This window comes from Camellia sinensis, chromosome 2 (assembly GCF_055761805.1).
Source record: "Camellia sinensis isolate YWXY chromosome 2, ASM5576180v1, whole genome shotgun sequence".
Lineage (NCBI taxonomy): Eukaryota > Viridiplantae > Streptophyta > Magnoliopsida > Ericales > Theaceae > Camellia > Camellia sinensis.
Window position 1 is genome coordinate 99568976 of NC_138962.1, and position 23754 is coordinate 99592729.

General features: G+C 36.3%; 1 protein-coding gene across 15 annotated transcripts in view; it reads right to left on the reverse strand.

Moving 5' to 3' along the window:
• Window positions 1-2425: 2425 nt before the first annotated feature.
• LOC145789342 (putative disease resistance RPP13-like protein 1) overlaps window positions 2426-23754 on the reverse strand; it is a 29481-nt gene continuing 8152 nt past the window's right edge. For 3 of the 15 annotated variants that reach the window (XM_082915258.1, XM_082915259.1, XM_082915246.1), the window contains 12 exons: window positions 23430-23608; window positions 23214-23310; window positions 22614-22695; window positions 22296-22463; window positions 22008-22093; window positions 21328-21428; window positions 18479-18550; window positions 7183-7338; window positions 5509-7041; window positions 5018-5392; window positions 3747-3878; window positions 2426-3056 (listed from right to left, as the gene is read on the reverse strand). The gene's annotated coding sequence lies outside the window, so the exon portion shown is untranslated. Of the gene's footprint in view, window positions 3057-3678; window positions 3879-5017; window positions 5393-5508; window positions 7042-7182; window positions 7339-7432; window positions 7495-18478; window positions 18551-21327; window positions 21429-22007; window positions 22094-22295; window positions 22483-22613; window positions 22696-23213; window positions 23311-23429; window positions 23609-23754 lie in introns of all 15 variants that reach the window. The other 12 variants (XM_082915252.1, XM_082915251.1, XM_082915247.1 and 9 more) reach the window with 12 other exon arrangements.

Consider the following 23754-nt stretch of genomic DNA (forward strand, 5'->3'; position numbering starts at 1 on the left):
ATTAATGAGCCAAGCTTAGAAATAAAAGACCTTTCAGTGTCAACAAAACCCCTACCTGATTTGAAAACAAAGAGCAACAAGAAAAATAAAGGGTAAAGAAATGCTCAATTGCCTATTTGGGCTAACTGAATTAAAAAAATAAGGTGTTACCCCCAATAAACAAAGAGATGATAGGAAATTGATAAATGAGAATAAATTGACCACCCTTCTAGGATTATTAGAGAATAAAATGAGTTTGGGAATCATCAACAATATGGCTCAGAATTGTTTGCCTCTAACCATGGCAATAAATTTCATAAATGCTGATGAAAATACCGCTGGGACAATTTGGTTTACTCCTAGGCTTTGTTTTCTTTTACTTTCCCTCCACAAGTCTCCCCTCAAAATCCTGATCCAAACACAACCGTAATATTTCAAAGTTGCAAACTTCTGAACAAATGATTACTTGCAGAGTTGAATTTCTTAATAATTGTAAGGATTTAATAATATGAAGTGTTGTTATGTATCCCCACTTGGGATAAAACTACTCTTAAAGCTATTGATAAAAGAAGTTTGTGGACTGTAAAATGAAAATTATGAAAAATTTAGAAATCTCTTAGATATTGATTTGTGATTATGTATCAATTTTAAGCAATATATAACAATCTCAATCAAACAATCAAGATAAATCGACACAACTATTTTACGTGGAAAAACCACAATTGGAGCGTCTCCAATTGTGATAAAAAAAAATCACGGGCAAAAGTCACAAAACAACCTACTAAAAAGGCATAAAGGAATTACACATGTATACTCTCAATTATCTAGTGAATCCACGCCCGAATTGAACCAACCCCTATGTGCCTCTTCCAACCCCGTCTTCACCTCAGAATTGTCTTGCCCAACGTTGAATCCACAACGCCGATGTCAAATCACGACGATGAGCCACTCCAGAATCCATCAAAGCTTCAGGCTTGAATTCTCCAGAATCTACCGAAAAACAACTCTCTCTTTTGTGTAGAATAAAGAAATAATCCTTTGATGTATACTTCTTAAACTATGAGTTGAATATTCAATCAAACATAAAAAAAAAAACTAACAAAATAGCCCTAGATATAAACCCTAATATCCAAGAAGAAGATCTAGAGGCGTAACCCTAAAATATGACTGAATCGCATATTTATAGAAAACTGTCCCGCGATCTCTGCTCGAGCGTCGGAATGGTCGCTCGAGCGGACTGATGCTCGAGAGTAGGAATTTCCGCTCGAGCAAGAAAAAAACATCTTCCAGTATTTTTGCAGGTGATCAAACTTCTAGAACCAAGGATTCTCCACTCGAGTGGACAAGCAACTTCGAATGCATTTTTGCATTTTGCTTCGGGGGCGCTGCCCCTCAACCCCGCATGGCACTGCCTTGGACCCACCAAGGGGCGTTGCCCCCTGGATCCCCCATGAGCTGACCGGGTAGCTCAATCCCCGCCATAGTCAGTGAAGTGGCAATCATGAAAGAATTAGCACCACAAACTTCTCTGCAAGGCACAATTTGGGTTGGATTCGCATCTAAAAACTCATAGCCTCACTAAAATAAAAAGTGCAAAAACAAGTACAACTGAAATGAATTTTATCATACGGGATTGCCAAGAATAAAAACCTAACAAATTAGATAGAGTATTAGTTAATTCTAGTGAGTTCAAGTTTTCAAAAAAGCCGAAGCTGAGTTGCTGGCTAGTATAGTTTCATATCATTGTCCTGTTGTTACTTTAATGACTGAAATTAAATTGAGAAAACTTTTCATAATCGTCAATTTTTGGATGAAGCATGGGATGGGAATATCAAGGAGATTCTTCAAAATTCTTCAAATTTAAAAGGTAACAGGTTCTCAAGTGTTGAGAATGAGGCTTAGAATGAAAAGAATCGAGTCTGTTTTTTAAAAACTGAACAAAAAACACACCGATCTAAATTAGAGTCATTGAAGCAAAAGAGAAACTAAATTAGATCCAAGAGTGCTTTAACTTTTCATATAACCACGAGCACCTTCATGGATTTGGATAGGGATTTAGAAAGAAAAAGGAAAAGGAAAAAGTGGGTGAAATGTGAATGAAATAGAGCTACATTTCACCCACCTTTTCTCCTTCTTTTTCCAAATATATATCCAAATCCATGATCTAAACACAACCTAAAGAATGTTCTTAAAAAGTGAATACCATGTGAACACTCAATTAGGCCCTGTGGCACAGAGTAGAACCTATTTATATTCTAATAAATCAGCCACCTACGGAGCTATAAATGAAGATTTGTGTCGAGGGATTTAAAAAAGGCTCATGACTTTTTCTTTCATATGTATTCATTCATGTTGTTTCAATAAAGAAACTGCTGCACAACACTAATTTGCCCCTAATGTATGAGTTAATAGCTGCAAGAATTGATCAGTGGGAGGTCTAATGGACTAGAGAAGTGGATCAAACAGAAATTGTGTTGATTCAGCTATAATACTATAAAATCGCTACAACTCCAATTATTTTTGACAAGTGCTATTACTACTATTAAGCTAGCTAGCAATGAAATATAATAGTAGTGTTGTGGTTTCTACAAGGAAAAAATCGACTGTCTCATTACATTCTGCAACTTGGAGTGCGAAAGAAATTGTAATAAAGCTGTGAATGCCAAGACAACTACATAATGTTGCTCAAACTTATCTTCAGATGCCGACAACGCACAGAATGTTGACTGCTGAAGTGTGTGCAAGTTGAATGGTGTTGGACGCCTTGCACAAATAACCTTTTTTTGTTTGGATAAATCAAACAGAGCTAATAATAGGAACACTCTAGAAGAATAGGAAATATCAGGCGAGCTACTAATAAAAAAGATTCATCCACTGTGTTGTAAGCCTCAAATGCTAAAGCATTAGCCTAACAGTTTGCTTCTTTCCCTTCCAAGAACACCATGAAGGATTCAAGCTGTTGCAAAGTACATTAATCTCCTCCATAATGTCACCAATAACTGAAAGATCTCAACAATTCTGAGGCAAAATCTCCAGTGCAAAACTTTATATCAGAGAGCATAGGGCTTCAATATGACCTGCTCAACATTCCATACAAAAGGTCGTGTTACTATTATCTAGAAAAAGATTTCCATTGAGCTAAGAAAGAACATCTAAAAGAGAAACAGACTCAGGTCAAATCAGGAATGCTTCTCCTCACTGAAAATACCCATTTTGGTAAGCTATTTGGTCAGCAAGAAATTATTATGGTTGCAAGCATGAAGCGAATCTTTTGAGGACCAGCTGCTCTAACATTGTAACTAAAAGAGCTATGATGTGTACACCCTTGCTATGTCAACATATTGGACATTTGAAAAAAGGAAAAGAAAAGTGTAACTTCTTTCCTTGTAAAGGTGCAGAAGTACACGATTGTGTTCCATAATTTTCAACTAATTTATATATCATTGCATTACTATCTACAGTTCTTGGCAAACACATTTAAACTTTGAAAAAGTAAACATATGCATATATGATATGAACAGATTAAGTAAAACCCTTCTCCATGTTTCCACTTCCAGGGAGATGCTTTGTTGTGTTTGCACTGGTAAATTACATTGTTACGAGTGCCCACAATCACGGCATAGTGAACAAATTGAGATGATTTCTAAAGCAAAGCAAAAATGAAATAGCAAGAACACAAGTTCAGAAGAAATGACAGACCTGAGACATCTTTCCTCCCGATGTTCTTTGGTTGTGAATTATTAGTGAACTGAATGGAAATGACAGACCTGAGACATCTTTCCTCCCGATGTTCTTTGGTTGTGAATTATTAGTGAACTGAATGGCCTTAAAACAAAGTGTAACACATTCCCCCAGAGCTGGTACAGCGTGCTCAACAAAACCTTTAGTAGTGCAAACATCTGAACATTGAAATTTTAATATTAAAGCTTAAATATCATAATTGTGGCCATCAAATTTGGTAAAAAGAAAGAGCATGATGCATTTTCATCACCTAAACTCCAAATTACACTTGGATGCTACTTTAAAAAATGAGGGGAAAAACACACACATGGGATGCTGCAAATGGAAAATGTGGAGGGGGCACAAATCGATAAATAATTGTTCTAGGCACTTGAATTAGGACCAAAGAAACTTTATATGAACTCCTCCTATACCCCACACCGTAGAATGGAGAAGGGTGGGTGCAATGATTTTACTGCAGTCCCAATTCTGGGGCAATGTTTTTGTGTTTACGAATGTTGATCTCTCATTTCCATATCAATGCAATGTCAAATTATTGGGATAAATACGACCTTCTTATGGTAAAAATATTACAATATTTCATGTTCCTATGACATGCAGGATTGGTGTTACATGTCAATTTTTCCAACTTTTCTAATTTCTTGATGAGAACCATTTTTGACAATATTGTTGTAATAACTAGCATGGTTACTAAATGAAAGAATTGCAGAGTTAATCCGTTTGATTTCAACCAGCAAGCAAGGTAGAGTAGAACTTAGAAGGGTCATTTCGTAGTGTCATTGGAGATCATAACCTATATATAACCCAATGAGATCTTATTATTTGTTTGCACCACTAACAATAATTCTATTTCATTACCAATTAAAAATGTGCAAGAATATTGGGTAAAAATCTATTATCTATATAAGGATGTTGTTTCAATTATATACAATACAGTTTTGAAATTAACTAAAAAACAACGCCCAATTAGTACACATTAATGTGTGTTTGGGAGGGAAAAGATTGAGTACACACCTAACCTTTAGCATAATGCACAAAGTGGTGGCCCCAAGACTTGAAACCATAACCTATAAAATTAACTAAATATTATAAAATTATTGATTGAATATATTCTAACCTATTTATATCATTATATGCACTTACACAACTCTTTTTCCACTTATACTTCACCTTTTCAAAAAATGAGGGAGGGAGGGGGGGGGGAGAAATGTGCTGTGTTGTTGAGAAGCTCACAAGAATTCTAGATAATATGGCCAAAAGAAGACAAAAGAGAATCAGTACCCTTCAAAGTACTTACCATAGTTAAAGGAATCCCCTTCAATCTGAACATCATGAAGACCCAAAACCCTGGCAAACTTATTACTGTTACAATTACCTCCACTTTGTAAACAATCACACCAACACTTCAAAAGAGCACCATCAAAATTGATTTTAAACACGCCCTCCACCTGGGGCCTCCAACTGGGAACTCTTTTCGTTGAACAGGAGTAGCCACCTTGAGCTGTGTATGTGTATCGGTATAACCTTGTAAGTAATCAGCCACATACCTAGCCACCTCCTCTGCTGATTGACTCTTCTTGTTAAAAACCCAATCATTGCGATTGTACCAAATACTCCAACCAGTGAAAAAAAATAATCCCAAAGCCAATACATCCATCTGTAGGCTAAACTCCTGGGTCAAGAAAAGAAAGTTTTGAATTGGGCCTATATTCAGGACAGAGTAAAGAGGGCTTACTGACCAAAGTAGTGCAGCCAAATGGAAATAACAGAGTCATCAAATTGAATTACCTTGCACCTTTTATCAATCAAGTTTGATCGAACAGGGAGGATATACGAACACGTTTTCCATGCAAAGATTTCCACTTTATTCGGAATTTTTAGCTGCCAAATCTTCATTGAAAATGCCCTTTCAAATCTTCCATCATCTGAGATGATCCGTGTTTCTCTTCTTTGCAAAACCATCTCCAAATGATATATGCCAACTTAACAGAAAAAAGGCCATTTTTAGTGAAGTGCCAAACCAGTATGTCATGAGCAAGCCTTGGGCAAAGAGTGATTTTACATATCAACTCAACTTCAAAATCCAAAAAGCACTATTTGATCAGAGTTTCATAAATAAGAGAGAAATCCTTAGCATCAGCATCATGGAGGACTCTGAAAACAGAAATAGGTTTGTAAGATAAGGCCTTGGAATCCATTCCCAACACGCCAACGCAGCCCAGCCTCCAGAAAAGACTTTGCATTCCAAATAAACGTTGGGTTACAACTCAAGCTACCTTGAAGAAAGTTTGAATTAGCAACTGCCGGCCTTCAATAGCTAATAGAGCTTTATTAAAAGCCCAAAGCCAAACAGCCAAAGCTCAACTTTGTACAATATCTTTCATCTATACTTCTTTCTTTTCTTTTTCTTTCTTTTTTCCCATTTAAGTACCATCTTACAAATTGCAGACAAAATCTATTGCCTTTGATGAAGTGGAAATTTATTATATCTTTAACAATATAATCTTATCTCCAATATGAACTTCATTGATAAAAGAGACCAAGTACAAGAGTTTAACCACCTAAACATGACAAACAAAACAGGAAAATAGAGCTTTGAATAAAAACTTTAAAATCACAAGAACTACGAAGGACAACAACTAGTAGAATAGCAAAGAAACCGAACATCTCAGAAATAAAGGAGCAAGCTGATTGAATTCTTAATGAAGCCCCAAAACCAGCTGGAGCTTAGCTTGAGAGAAGAAGCTATTGTTTGCCATAGTAAAGCTGCAAAGCTAAAAAGACTTAGCTAGGAGTAGATCATACATCCAGGGAGGTAAACCAACATGAATATCCTTACTGCCTTTCAACTGCCCCAACAATTAACCTTAACATACCAACCCTACTGAAGGAATGTGAGGTAAAGAAGCACAACACGAATCTACTGGAGAAAACAAACAAACAAACAAACAAACAAACAAAAAGAAACAAAGAGGAAGTATCAAAGCTAATTCATGAGCATAAAACCAAAGACAGAGGACAGAACTTATACTAGTGTATTCTTCTTTGCACATAACCAGAATATGTGCTAACTTATTTATAGCATTGTGTGAACTTATACAAGTCTTTTATAACTTACAATTTACTTGTTCAAAGTAAGAGGTGAAAAAACATCCTCCAATAGTCCAACAAGACACAAAATAGACAGACGCACCCAAATTTTATTGGGAAAAGAATTGAAATGGAAAACTCTTTTATATATTTGATCACCTCAAACCTAGTAGAGAAGCATGACAAACCAAGGTTCACAATAATTCCTGAGCTCGTGGGTGCCAATTGGTACTGCACAATTTGAAGTGGAAGAAGTTAACAATGGTTTGCCAATGGTGCTGTTCACAAGTATGTAAATAAAAGTACAGACAAAAACAAAAGTGAAAGGCAGCAATTTGAACAGCCAAAAAACAACTTTGTACATTTTCTTACATCTCTACTTCCTCCTTTTCTTCTTTTCTTTTTTCCCTTTTTTTTTGCTTCCTCATTCATTTCTGATATTTTGCGTCCTCTAAGGGAAAAAGGTATGCTTTTTCAAGTATTCAAATCCCTTCATGAGTGTCTCTGACAAGCATCCTCAAAAACTTCCTGCAAGACAAGGAAACAAATCCATAAGTTGATAAAAGATTCTAAGAAATATACACGAAATGTTACTGTAGTGGAGGATGAGTTTTATTTTTACCCTAGAAGGGAACCCATCATAAAGATGAGCGGGTGCCATCCCAACCTTATGCACAACATAATCTATTAAAAAAAAATTGAATTTCAGATCATTGTCAAACAAATTAAGATATAAATATAGTTATTATTTTTATTTTATTGTTCATCTATTAATATTTATTTAAGTTGAGCGTATGATGGTCATATCACTATGTTAGAATTTGTATATATATATATATATTTTGCTGATGTAATTAATAGATTCATTCTTGATATATAAAAAATTCTCTCTCTCTCTCTCTCTCTCTCCTCTTATCTATTCTTCTTCTTCTTTCTAAACCCTAACCATAAATTGCTTCATTATTGTAACGTCCCAATTTTCATGCCTAAATGGTGATACACTAGTCATGGCTCTTTAAAGTAAAACCGATAACAAATCCTCATACTTGCATTACAAGATGTAAATAGTCTTCATGCGATAATACAATTAATCCAACAACCATTAATTAAACAACAAATACCCTCAAGGGTTTACAAGTTCCAAGGCCTGGGCCTGGTTACACAAAACGGTTATTCAAACCCACACATATAAAGCCCTTGGCTTACAATCAGAGTCACAGCAAACGAGCACACTATGCTCTCTTCACACACTTCCACACCCTCAGTTAGGCGGGATTACCACATCCTTTCCTGCACAAAAATCCCGTAGGATGAGCATAAAGCCCAGTAGGAAAATCCTTCACAAAGTCTATACATTTTATACAAGTCTCAAAAGGTGGATGCATATGACATGCCATGCTCTTTTGAAAAATAAGAACACATCTTTATTTATTCAAAAACCATCATGCTCAATGATGCTATGCAATTTCAACTGTTCTACATTTATCAATTTTGTTCAAGGGGCGGTAAATACAACTCTGGTAATCCCTATGTCAGTATCTGCAAGTAGACTATACAAGTACTACCAATTTGTCATTTTTACCGGTCACAGCCGGAAGGCTCGACACCTATCATCTACACCACCTATCAATCACTAGGCTGGTGTCTGCAAGTAGACTATACAAGTACTACCAATTTGTCATTTTTACCAATTGCAACTGGAAGGCTCGACACCTCTAATCCACACTATTTGTTAAGACTTACCACCGTATTTACTCCAAAACCATTTCATGGAAACTTGTTTCTCAACATTTTTTTCTAAATACAACATTTTCAAATCAAATTTCAAAGCTCTTCATTATCAAATGAATTGATATGTCAATGCAATGATTAATAATATAATGTAATATTTCTTCCACTTTCAATACTCCTACACAATATTCCCATTGTGATCAAAATTCTCATTTATCATTTCAATGCAATTTCACAAGATGAATAAATACTTTTATTTCAATTCATCCAAGGGATAGCATAATTCCCACATTTCAAACAATCATAACAATTTAGTCATCTCAAGACTATATTAATACTTTTAAACAACAATTCCCAAAACTTCAACAATTCACATATTTCATGAAAGCATCATTTATATGTAAATAAATAAGCAATTTTCAAACATCATTTATTTTGGCACACAAAATAAATATAACAACATATTCTAAAATTTTTCAACATCCTTCTTAAAAATTCTCAATTTCTAGGTTTTCTCACCAAAAGCCATTCATCTTTAAATATTTGAGAAGATCTCACCAAAAACATATTTCTTTCATCAACATAGTTCAAAAATATAAATTTCTATTTTTAGAAGGAAAAAAAAAGTAAACTCACTTTCAAAATCATTCACCTTCTTGAATCAACAATCTATTTTTCAAAACAAATCAAAAGATGATTTCTAAAATTATTTAGATCTTACAAATATATATATAACTCAAAAAAAATCTCTACCTCAAGTTAGAAGAGAAGCTAATCCGAAAATGCAAACATCACCCGATCATAGATCTGAGATCATCATTGCGAAGATCACGACAAGCCCTCCGACTTTCATATACAACACTTTGACAAAATCACATTCTAAAGACTCCCATCTTAAGCTTAAAGATTGAGCATTAATGGAGAGAGAGAGAGAGAGAGAGTTGGCAGTGTGTGTTAAGTAACAAAATATCCTCGAGCAACATATCATCTTGAGAGAAGTTGTAAACTTCAACCTCAAACTTTCCTTCTTTACTGTAACCTCATCAGTGACCATGACCCAACAAAAAAACAAAAAGAACCCCGTGGATGAAACCCACTAAACATTTTGCTAAATTTAAATTTCCCTCTTATCCCTCCACGTGGAGAACCTTCACGCGGCTGACATTAGCTTAGCACCAACTTTTGAATCATGCACATGAAGCAGGCCATGAGGCACACGCCCATCTACAAAAATCTCAAACTCTGTAACAAAGCTACCAACGATATAGGACCGGAAACCTGTTCTCCACTAGCCACGGTGATTAAGATGGCTCTACCTAGAAATGGCGATGGTGCCATCATCACGAAACCCAGTCTGCCAGGGCTGTAGAAGAACCATCCCACCACTCCAAAACCGCCGGAGACTTGAAAAGCTACCAGCGAAGACTGGTAACCACAAAAACTCAATGCTTGTCCACCAACAAGCTGAACCAGTGGATGGAAAACTCACGACCGAAGCAGACAACACCCACGATGAAAATGGAAATCTTGAACAACACTAGCCGGGCCTACGGCTAACATCCAAACTCGACACCGAGAACTCATCAACATCATCCGTAAATATATATAGGCCTTGTAATCCTGTTGTTTGAAATATAGTCTGTATAATCAAGATTTCAAGTCGACTTCTACTGAGATCACGATAAACAGGCCAATCATCGGAACTGAATGAAAGTGTTTGAAGTTGCTTGCGCGAAGCTTCTCGCCATTTCCTACACGTTGCAGAAACAATCACCACGTTTCAGGCAGCTCCAAGATGAGACAATATGTTCCCAATTACTTCAATAGGTAAGAACTCCATGTAAAATTCACACAAGATCAATCAGGTTCAGATTACTCAGATTACAAAAACCGAACTGTCAATGTGAAAAACTTGAACAGTCCATCCTCAAAGTTCCATTCACTAACAACTTGTTTGAAACTTTGAACCCGTGAGTAATTGTTGAAGACCCAGAAAGATGGTATCTGCAAGCGACAAAGAAAAGGTGGGATTGAAGGGGCAGGGTGTTGACGCTCCAGCAATAAAGCACTTTCGGAAAAGCGAAGATAGTGGGAAGAGGGGATTGATTCGTGTGGGAGAGAGAGATGTTGTGGTTCAGGGAGAATGTGCATGTGCAGAAAGAGAAAACATGTGGGTGTGAGGTAAAGAGAGATAGCACTAGATGATATATTTAAATTTTTAAATCTCTCCTCCTACTCATCCTGCCCCACGTGAGATAAGAAAGAAAAAAAAAAACAATACATTCTCTTTAATCATTCTCCTCTACCAACTATGAACCACCACCCGAGTATAAAAATATATATATAATTAAAGATATATTTTAGAAACGTTATAATATTTTGTATCATAAAAATAAAATAAAATGATACAATTATTTTCTCAGCAAACCATCGACTATCTTATCATTTGGCCAAAAAAAAAAAAATTGGGTCATTACAATTATTCATTCTAACTTGATATCAGAGCAACAATCCATCTTTGTCTAGTATTTGTCAGACTCTTGAAGTTCTTTTGAGGTGAAAACGACGTGCTGACGTCATCTTTTGAATGATGATGTCAGCATGATGTCATAGTCTATACGGACAATATGCTCCCTCCTGGTCGCCTCTCTTTCTTGATGTTAATGGTGATTTTTCTAGAATTTTTTTGGACCATCTAATGTAAGTTTTGTATTTTTGAATGATTTTCGAGTTATTTACGTCATTTTTTTGGTCTGTGATTCTACGAGCTATCTGCAATATCTACCTAGTGGGTTGTCTTCTCTGGGAACCGAAATTAGTGTCTACACCTTTCTTAAAGTTGTTTTGTGATTTGGTGGTGTTTTCTTGGAGCTTTTGTGGATTTCGGCTTCTCCCTGTTTGACAAACAGGGCGTTTTCCTCTCTGAATTGGTCCTGTAACTTGGAATTCTCTTCTTGGACTCTTCTTGTTGTTGTGTTGATGCTTGGTTATGTGTTGTTGTTTAATTGTTGGAGTTCTTGATTGATTGTTCTTGCTCTCAATCCTCTGCAATTAAGGATGATGAAATACCCAAGTCAACTACCACTAAGAAATTAAATGATTTAAATTATCTGGCTTGGGCTCTTCTTACGTGGCAAGAAGAAGTCACTGTTTCTTACTGAACTTCCACCTATTGAGGATGATAAAGGTTATGATGATTGGTTGTGTGAGGATTCCTGTGTTATGGGTTGGATTTGGCATAATGTAGAACCGCATGTTGCTACTACCATGGAATTTTGTAATACCTCTAAGGAAAATTAGGACTCCTTTGCTAAATCTTTTTCAAATCAGAGTAATATCTCTCAGGTCTATGAGTTATATGATAGATTTTTGCTATGTGTCAATCTGGCCAGTCACTTCCCGAGTATTATAGTAGTCTCAAGACCTTATGGGATCAGTTATTGCAGTATCAGCCCTTCACTATTGATGTAAACAAACAGAAGCAACATTGGGAGGAATTTATGATGGCTTCCTTATTTTCCAGCTTAAATCCTAAATTGAAGGAGTTCAAGGATCAGATTCATGCTAGTGGACTTTACCGTCTACTACTAATGCCTATTCTCGGCTGTTACGTTCTTTCTTGGGCCAGTCCTAACCCTCATCTAGGTCTTCTACATTGTCTTCTTCTGCCTTGATCTCTAGTAGTAGTGATCGAGGGTCTACTTGCAAGGGTTCTCATGGCTCTTCTAGTTCACGAGGTTCTTGTGGAGGTGGTTCTCGTGGTGGGATATTTCATGGTAGTGGTTCATGTGGAGGCGGTAGTAGTGGACCTGGTTCCGACACACATGGTGATCGCAAGTGTACTCATTGTGGTTCCTAAGGTCATACTGAACCTTGGTGTTGGCAGACGTATGGCAAACTTGAACATGTGCATTAGGTTATGGATGCTCTATCCTCACAGCCATTCTTATTTTCCACTGGTTCTGTTGCTTCTCTAATTGATTCTTATGAGACTCTCACTACTCAGATTAGTGAGCTTACCGCTCTTGTCCAATCTCTCCGGTCTAGTCTACTTTCCTCCTCTACTGCTACTATGGCTAGTTCAGGTAATGTTGCATGTGCGGCCAAGTCTACTCAGCCTTGTCTTCTAAACTCTGGTGCTATTTCCCATATCTCTAGTAATTCTTCTCTTTTTAATACTCTTAGGCCTGTTGATCATATGATTATACTTGCTGATGGATCTTCTCGACCTATCAGTGGTTAAGGTCCTCTTCATCTCACTCCATCCATTTCCTTACCTTCTGGTTTTTATGTTCCTAAGTTTCCGTTTAATTTGCTTTCTGTTAGCCAATTGACGCAAGCTCTCCACTATTCCATAACCTTTTCTCCCAATTCATGTGTTTTACAGGACCTCCAGACCAAGATGATGATTGGTTCAGGGCATGAAAATGATGACTTATATTTTTTGGGTACTGAGATTTCTCCTCCTCCTTCATCTACTGTGTTGAGCAGTACTATATCTCCTTTTTAGTGGCATTTTCACTTGGGTCATCCTTCTTTGGCCAAGCTTAAGTTAGTTGTTCCTAGTTTAAGTCATGTTTCTAAGATTGAGTGTGAAGCCTATTAACTTGGATAGTATCACCGTAGTTCTTTTCCTAGTCATAGTGTTAGTCGTGTGTTTGAGTCGTTTGCTCCCATACGGATATATGGGGTCCTTCTAGAACTCCCACTGTTAATGATTTTTTTTTATTTTGTTATTTTTGTGGATGATTACTCTCAGATGACTTGGTTATTTTTAATGAAATAGATATTTGATTTCCCTTCTATCATCTCTAAGTTTTATAATGAAATATTTACTCAATTTAGGAAACGTATTAAGACATTTCGATCTGATAATACCTTAAACTATACGCAGTCTATTGTGACTACCTTTTTGTGATGCTCGTGGTATTATTTATCAGATTAGTTGTTCTCATACATCTCCTCAAAATAGTGTTGCGGAGTGAAAACACCGTCATTTGTTAGATATTACTCGTACACTGATGTTTAATTTGCATGTCCCCAAACAGTTTTGGGGCGATGGTGTTCTCACCGCATGTTTCCTTATTAACCGTATGCCCTCCAATGTTGTGCACACGTCTCCATATCATCAGTTATATCCCATATTGTCTCATTTTCCCTCGTCACCTCGTGTTTTTGGATGTGTTGCCTTTGTCCATATTCTTAACCCTAGTCTGGATAAGTTATCTCCTCGTGCTCGCAAGTGTGTGTTCTTAGGCTACCCTCATACTTAGAAAGGGTATCGGTGTTATCATCCTAAGTTACGTCAATACTTTGTTAGCGCTAATGTTATTTTTTCCTCCTCCACTCCTTTTTTTCTCCTCCTCTGAGTAACAGTTATCCACTGATCTTCTTTCTCGTCGCGAGGAGGAGCCTGCTTCCCTCACCCCTACTCTTCCGTATTATGATCCTTCATCCTCCTCTTCTATATCTTCTCCTTCTAGTATCACCTCTACCCCTCCTTTGCAGGTTTATCAGCGGTCTCAAGCTCGTCACATTGTGTCTTATAGCCTAACCAGTTCATCTCCTTCGTATGAGGTTCCTAACTCCCTTGTTCCACTTGTCGATGTGCCCTCTGATGAATATCTTATTGCCCTTCGCAAGGGTAAACTTACTTGCACTTAACATCCTATTGCTAATTTTGTTTTTTTATGCTCGCCTCTCTCTTGGCCTTTACTCCTTTGCTTATAGCTTGTTTAGTATTACCATTTCCCATTCATATCAACAAGCTATGTCCATCTCTGGTTGAAATACTAATTTTTTTTTTTTTATGCTCGCCTCTCTCTTGGCCTTTACTCCTTTGCTTATAGCTTGTTTAGTATTACCATTCCCCATTCATATCAACAAGCTATGTCCATCTCTGGTTGAAAGCATGCTATGGATGAGGAAATGCATGCCCTTTATAAGAATTAGACGTGGGAACTTACCTCTCTACCTTCTGACAAATTTATTGTGAGTTGTCGTTGGATTTATACTGTTAAGTATCTTTCTGATGAGATTGTTGAGCGGCTTAAGGATCGTTTGGTAGCCAAAGGTTGCCAACAAACCTATGGTGTTGATTACCTAGAGACTTTCTCTCCTATGGCTCGTCTTAACTCTGTTCGGATCCTTCTCTCCGTTGTCGTTAATAAGTCTTGGCCTTTATATTAACTTGATATCAAGAATGCCTTTCTTCATTGTGATCTCCACGAGGAGGTCTCTGTGGATCATCCCCTTGCTATGTTGTTTCCGGTCATAAGCATCTTGTTTGTCGATTGTGGAAGGCTTTGTATGGTCTCAAGCAGTCCCCTCGTACCTGGTTTGATCATTTCAGTACTATTGTGATCGCCTATGGTTTTCGCCATTCCACCTTTGATCACTCTGTCTTTGTTCGCCACTCGTCTACTAGGAGTATTGTTCTTATTGTCTATATCGATGACATAATCATTTCTGGGAGTGATTCCATTAGTATTGCTGATCTGAAGCGGTATTTAGGCCAATAATTTCATGCTAAAGACTTAGGTCATCTTTGGTATTTCCTTAGGATTGAAGTTGCTGGCTCTTCTCAGGGATTATTTCTCTCCCAACGGAAGTATGTTCTTGATCTTCTCACTGACACTGGCCTCTTAGGCACTCTTCCTAGTGATACTCCCATGGATTCTAGTGTCAAACTTGATGGTGAAACTGGGAACTTGTTTCCTGATATTGGTCGTTATCGTCAGCTAATTGGGAAGTTAATCTATCTCACTGTCACTCATCCCGATATTATGTATGTTGTGGGAGTGGTTAGTCAATTTATGCATGCTCCCTACCAACCTCATTTTTCTGTTGTGTCTCGTATCTTGCAGTACTTGAAGAATGTCCCTAGTCGGGGTTTGCTCTATTGTCCATCTTCCTCGTTGTCTGTCACTAGTTTCAGTGATGCTGATTGGGTTGGTAATAAGACTAACCGTCGTTCCACGTTCGGCTATTATACCTTTGTTGGTGGTAATCTTGTTACTTGGCGTAGCAACAAACAAACCATTGTTGCACATTCTAGTGCTAAGGCTAAGTACTGTCCCATGGCTCATACTGCTTTTGAGATGCTCTGGGTTCAGTATTTTCTCTAGGATTTTGGTTTTTTCTGTTCCCACTCCTATGCGCATGTCTTGTGATAATTAGACGACTATCTTTATTGCCAACAATCTAGTGTTTCATGAATGAACCAAACATATAGAAGTTGATTGCTATTTCATTCGTGATCTCTTACTTTGCAAGCAACTTGTGACTCCTTATGTTCGTCCTGAAGATCAATTGGGTGATATTCTCTCTAAGCCTTTGGCTTGGTCTTTATTTCATCGTTTATCTACCAAGCTGGGCATGTTTGATCTCTATGTTCCAGCTTAAGGGAGAGTGTTAGAATAGTTATTATTTTCTATTTTATTGTTTTTCTGTTAATATTTACTTTAAGTTGAGGGTACGATGGTCATATCACTAGGTTAGGGTTTGTATATATATTTTGTTGATGTAATCAATAGATTCATTCTAGATATATATAAAAAAAACAAAAATAAATAAAAAATTCTCTATTCTCTTATCTCTTCTTCTTCCACCTAAACCCAGACCCTAAATTGCTTCACTATACATTCTAACTTTAATCATTTGAAAAACAAGATATATATCTTTAAGAACTTGATGATTCACAAAAACAACATAACCAAATTCACTTTTCACTAGGAGCTAACATGTACTAAATATTGAATCTAAATAGAATCAGCAATATTTTGGTTTGCAAATGTATCTAAATATTGAGAAAAATGTAAACTTGATTAGAAACATATTTTGATACAGAGGGCATTCTTTCTGGTGGGTGTTAGAGAAGAATGGGGTGACAACATATTACATTGATGTAATTAGGGACATGTATGACGGTGTGATGACCACTATTAGATCACCTGCTGGAGAGACAAATGAATTTCCAATTATTGTAAGGTTACACCAAGGATCAACCTTAAGTCCTTATCTTTTTGCTTTAGTTATAGATGAGTTGAAAAGAAATATTCAGGATGATGTGCTGTAGTGTATGCTTTTTGTAGATGATATCGTGTTAGTAGATAAGACTAGAGAATGAGTTCACACTAAGTTGGAGACTTGGAGAGAAGCACTTAAATGTAAAGGATTTAGGATAAGCCGAACTAAGATAGAGTTCATGGAGTGTAATTTTAGTAACAATAACAATGGAAGTAGAGAACTGAAGATTGAGAACCAAGAACTACTTAATAGTGAACATTTTCGTTATTTAGGATAGATTATCACAACGGCTAGGGAGATTAGAGCGGATATAGTCCATGGAATTAAAGCGGGGTGGTTTAAGTGGAGGAGCGCATCTGGAGTACTCTGCGATAAACGAGTACCCACTAGACCAAAAGGAAAGTTCTATAGAACGGCTATTAGACCAGCGATATTGTATGGGACGGAATGTTGGGCAACTAAGAAACAACATGTAGATAAGATGAGTGTTGCTGAAATGAAGATGTTAAGGTGGATGTATGGCAAGACTAGGAAAGACAGAATTAGGAATGAGTATATTTGATAATGGGTAGGAGTAGTATCGATAAAAAATAAGTTGAGAGAGCATAGATTGAGATGGTTTGGGCATATACAATGGAGACCAACAGAGGCAATAGTAAAGAGATACGATGTAGTGACGTGGGGACGGGGTAGACCGAGATAGAAATGTTAGGGGACGGGGTAGACCTAGATTGACGTGGGCTAGAGTAGTAAATAGAAATATAAATCTCCTTAATTTGACTAACGATATGACCTTTGATAGAGTCGAGTATAACCGACCCCATTTGATGGGACTTAACATGGCATTCTTTTTGCAACACGAGGATGTGCTTTCTATAGATGAAAAGAAATTATCTACAAATACAAAGGTTCAAATTTCAAAGAAGCAAATTATATTCTAATAGAACAAACAAACAAACAATAATTTTTTTTTTGGCCCATGTAGATAACAAAAAAATTATGGCTAGATTTATATAAGAACAAAAATTGGGGCTGCATTTTATACTTCGTTCTACGCCTTAGAGAATATAGAAAACGTAAAAATATATTAAGTGGAACTCATGGTATTTGAGCAGCCATATCCACATATTACATATAAGTCATAAAGTTAGTCCTATATAACCATCCAAGTCATCCACATTCCAGTAGGTTAGAGCATCCCATTCAGGGCTTTCAAAGAAAGCAAGATTTCACATTAATCAGCAAAAAAAAGAAGCAAGATTTCACCATTAATTATAACTTAAAAAACTTTGTTTATTATCAACTACTCCCACCTCACACCTATCCACACACACATGCAAACATACATACCAAGAAAACAAAAACAAAAACCACCCAAATAAAAAAAAGAAAAGAAAAGAAAACTATTTATCAAAAAAAGAATACAAAACAAATAAAGCATACTATGAAGCACAAACACCTCCTCGGAGGTCATATACAGGTGTTGATACGCTGGAAAGCGTCGTACATGCTGGGACACTTGGGACACGTTGTGGACACGTTGGGACACGCTAAGTACACATTAAGAACACTCTGAGAACACGTTAGGGACACGCTGAGGACACTCTAAGAACACGTTGAGGATTATTTTTTTCAAAAAAAAAAAAAAAAAGATTTAATTTTGTTTATTAAAAAAACATATCTAAGGTTGATAAATTTGATAAATTAAATATTTGACATAAAATACATACTAAATATTTAAAAATATAACATATAACAAATGTAAAAAATTATATGTTTTGCACGTGTCCCCAATGTGTTGTGTCCTGTAGTTTTTGAAAATTTGTATGTTTGCGTGTTAGTGTCATGTCATGTGTCCGTGTATGTGCTTCTTAGAGCATACCCATTTCCTATTTCAAACAAAACATACCTGCTAACTTTTCAAAGTAACCAAGGCTGCAAGCAAGAGAGTTCCATGCACTTGCAAGGGCATAGTTGTGTCCTATGACAAAACATCCAAAAAAGGTAAGAGAATTTGGTTAATAAAATTAGCAACCAAGCTCAAGCTCTTTTAAAGAAAAACACAAGTAAAGGACCAAAGTTTATGATTTCATTAGCTATTATTGTAAAGTCTTAGCTACTCTATCTGTTAAAAGACGACATAATTTCTTAAAAGGTCTCAAAAGATAACATGAAGTCATAGATAACTTGTAACGCCCCAAAAATTATAAACCTTTATATAGTCAATTTTTAATTAATTATTCACCGGTTTCCATCAAATAAATCCATTTCTCATAAGATAATGCTTTAAGAAAAATATTATCTCTCATTAAGTAAATCTCATTCTCATTGAACTATATTAAACTATTACATCTTACGTTCACGATACAAGTTATAGTTCACAAAATTAAAGAAATCAAAAGTAAAGGTGCCCTAATGGCGTACAAGTTTTAAGGGAAACCCCTTGGTTACGCAAAAGGTTGGACATTCAGTCCCAGCACACATTAGCTCGGAGCTTCAACAAATAACATCCAATGAGCCCACGTGCTCCATTCAAAATTTTCACTGCCTTGTCACTTGGGTGGAGTCACACCATCAATTCCTAAAATGTTGTTAGTTGGGGTGAGCTAATGCCCAGTAGGAAATACTATTAACAAGACATATAAATAATCGAGATGCATATAATCATGCCATTGACTTGTTAGGATGAAATCCATATTTTCTCTTTTAAAACCAAAAATGTTCAATGCATGATTTACATTCAAAGTCTCGTCTACAAACATGGGGTGGTAAATACGCTATGACGTCTCAAGCAAGAGCTGCAAAACCATACATACATATATAGATTTATAAACAAAAAATATTCCCACATTTGCCAACTCTAAAAATGGCGGGGCGATAGGTACCCAAAACCTTCCCTCTTCACTTTCGCCGACTCCTAAAATGGCGGGCTTATGGGCAACCAAAATTCAGCTTTTCCACATTCACTGACTCTATAAACGGCAGGCTCGTGGACACCCAAAATCAAGTTTTTCCACATTCGCCGACTCTATAAACGGCAAGCTCGTAGACACCCAAAAACCTTTCCCACATTCGTCTGGCGATATGCACAAGACAGGGCAATTGGGGACCTTAACTCTCGCGCGGGTACCACATACAACACAGAACCCATTACCAAAACCCGACTCAACTACCTAGACTCATATGCTATTTACCCCCCCTTCTAATACTTTCCAATCATCCACAAAATTTTAGGATCACAAGAGAAATTATGATGCACATGATGCAAGAGTTTTCAATAAATTTTCTCTAAGATTTGTTTAATCCACAACAACATTAATAATATCAACAACCAAAAGATTTCTCCAATCTCAACATTTATCAATCTCAATACATATACTCAGAGCTTCAAAAATCTCATATCTTAACACCATTTCCATAATCCTTCACCCAATTTTAAGATTTAAGAGTCAATTTGGCCAAACCCATTATTAAATCAAATTTGAAGACTAGGGTTTTTGAAAAAATTGGGCTTTCCCCTCCTTTACACATAAGGAGTCAATATTCACCATTTCTAACAATAATCAAGAAGGATATGCATAAACTTTTCCAAAATATGGAGGAAAACCCCTTGTTATTCAACAAACCCACTTTTTATCACAAAATCATCTCATACATTATTATAACTAAGAAAATATCACATATATATCTCAAATCACAAATATATCAAGTTAAAAGTACCCCTACCTCAAGAATGAAGACAAGAAGATGCAAACCTAAAGAAAAACCTTGAAGAAAACGCAATCTAATCAGTTAAAATGTTGATCTTCTCTTGTTCTTCACCTTTACTACAAGATCTATGGTGGATTCTTGGTGAAAAATGGATGAAATCAAGATTTGGAGGTCTAGGGTTTTGGGTATGGAGGAAAGGGAGAGAAGAAAGGAAAAAAGAATGAAAAGTGTGGGCCAAAAGTGACTTTAAAGTGCCAGATTTCAAACAGACCACTCGAGTGGTCAAAGCTTGGCTCGAGCAGTGAAAGAAAGTTCCTAGAATCTCTAAAATTCGCAAAAAACCGCTCGAGCGGTCAAAAGTTTGCTTGAGCGGACTTACTTCTAACACAATTACTCAAATTTCAAATGGGCATAACTCCGTCATTCGGACTCCATTTTTGGTCGTTCTTGTGTCTAAATCAAAGTCCCGTAATGAGCTTTCCAATGGTTCTAGCCTCACATTCAGATTCAAAGTGTGGAAAGAAAAAAAGGCAAAAGAGTGAAGACTGCTCATAGGACAATTATCTGAATCAATGTTTTTGGTTCAATCCTACTTTACCATTATGATACCACCTCAATCAATATTCCAAGATGAACCAAAGAGGCTCCAAGTACAATAATAAGAGTGTCGAGCAATCCTACTAGTACAATAATAAGAGTCTCAAAGTGTTACACAACTTGGCATCGATACTTGTCTATTTTTCCATAATGCCATTTTTGAAAGCATTATACAAGGTTTCTTTGTAATTGTAGCTACAATAAGATTTGGAAGTTGATATTCTACCCTGCATTTTTAGCACAAAAATTGATTTTTCCATCAATGAATGGCAAATATAGGAATAGAATTTAGACGAATACAAACAATGAGCAACGGCTTCCTAATTTGGCACCAAGCTAGAAAATGGTAAATGACAATGACTTCAATTTATATATATATATATAATATCTAACAATCTAGCAGAATAAATATATCTAAAGGGAAAGTCTCTCATTCCAAACATTTTTTACCATGTCATGTTTTGGAGTTTGCCAAAGAATTCCGGAGTGACAAAGTAACCACGGATTTCTCTTCAGTGTGTAAGATGTTGGTCTTCGGTCAACCCCATTATCTGGAAAAGAAACCCATTTTTATCAAAGATTTAGAGGCCATTTATTACTATTAAACAAATTTCCCCTTTTGATTTCTTCTTTTTCTTTGTCATATCGCCCACTCCCCAACAAGTTTAAACAAATCAACATGTAATTTTGAAGAAGAAAAAAAACTCAATAAGAATACATTAAACAAAAAGTGTGTTGTAGGCCAAACTAGGTGGCTTCATAATTGTCAAATGTTGTCTAGCATGCAAGGAGAAAGGTTTAAAAACACAACGTGATATTATACAAAGTTTAGCTTCTTGTAAAGGCGTGGAAGTCTAAATTATCAGAAGTCTTGCCTAAGTGTGTGTCTTAGGGAGGATTTTCAATTGTGGTCTGTGGAAAGAAATTCCTTGTCAATTTGTTTGATATATCTCTTATTCCTTTATCATATACGAGATTTTTCACCATGACTAGATAAAAGTAAATCAATATATTCAATAAAAAACCTCATGACATTTCTATAATTCATAAAATAGCAACCCATTCCATTTAAAGTTGTAGTTTTCTACAAAGACAAGAAGCCTTAATTTAAATCAGAGCATCCAAAGTACCTTGAGAAGTGCGTGCAAAATCTTGCAATGCAGTGTAGGCAATGATTATGAATACATCCAAAAGTTTGTTTCCACAACAACAAGCCCTTTAGAACAAAAAGGTAATAACAAAAATAGTTAGTAGATTTCACGATTTAAACTGTCCACATATCCTTCCTATTATTTTCTTCACAAAACACTCAGAAAATACAGAAAAATATATTTCACAATTGGAAACTGTTAGAACAATCTTCTGTGTACAATAAGAAAAACATAAACGAATCAAACAAATAAAATTAATTTTCTTACAGAATTTATGTACCGAAAATAGATTTAACAAAGTTGATAATCAAGTTGAGTGTATGACACTTTGTCATTGAGATAGATTCGCCGTCGTACAAGTGCTTGTGGTATGATGGCATCAATCTCCCAAGATACAATGATCTTCGCAATATTGAAGCAGCACTACACTCAATTCTGCACAGCAAATCAAAACCTATGTTCTGTAACTCTCTTAATTCTCTCAAAAACTAATATGAAGAATACTGCAAGAAAGGACAAAAAACAGGATGGAACTGAATTAATAAATTTTGGAAATGGATTGCCTTTATATAGGCTGTTAGAAACCTGTTCGGAGAGGTCTGAACCAATGCAACAATGGCAAAGGGTTGCCATTGAAAACTTTTTGTTTGAATCTAAACAGACACGCCTGTTCAACAAGAAGAAGAAGAAATAAAACTGGAGGGAAATTTGAAAAAAATAATTAAAAAATTCTCTGCAAAAAGTATATACACAAATATCTTTTGACCCAACGCACGACCTTGACCCAACCCAGATTTGAGCCAGTGGGTATGGTGGTCACCAGTTAGGGTTACCTTTGTCTAGGTCCTCCCCCTCTACAAAACTTGGGTGCCCTTAGGGCCCAAGCCCCTCTAGGAACCCACAACATGAGTCATTTCCAATGGCTCACTTTGGTGTCGATTTCTCATTCACCCATAAATGGTTTTCACCAACCAAATACATAATATTTATCTTCACATAGCTATGAACAACTTTGCCTTTGGATTGACCAAAAATAATAAGTGGGTTCCACTTAATTTTGGCTCCAAATTTAGCAAAACCTCATGGTTATAAACCATTTTCCCAACAGAAACATGTTTTTGCTGAACAAGAGTCGCCACCTTGAGCTATGTATTGTTATAACCTTGTAAGTAATCAGCCACGTACCTAGCAAAAAACCCAATCATTGTGATTGTTCCAAATACTCCAGCAAATGAAAAAAGAATAATCCCAAAGGCGATACAGCCATCTGTTGGCTAAACTCCTAGATCAAGAATAGAAAATTTTAAGCAGGGCATAGTTAGAATAGAGTAAAGAGGGCTTAAAGACCAAACTTCAGCAGCAAAAGGGAAATAACAGTCATTGAATTGAATTAATTTGCACCTCCTCAACTTTGATTGAACATGAAGGATGTTCGAACATGTTTTCCGTGCAAAGATTTTCGCTTTATTCAGAAATTTCAGCAACCAAATCTTTTTTGAAAATGCCCTTCCAAAACTCCCAGCATCTGACCTGACCTGTGTTTCTCTACTTCACAAAACCATCTCCAAATGATATGCCAACTAAACAGAAAAAAAGGCCATTTTTAGTAAAGCGCCAAACCAGTATATCATAAGCAAGCCTTGGGCAAAGAGGGATTTTACATATCAACTCAACTTCAAAATCCAAAAAAAGCACTGTCTGATGAAAACTTCATAAATGAGAGAGC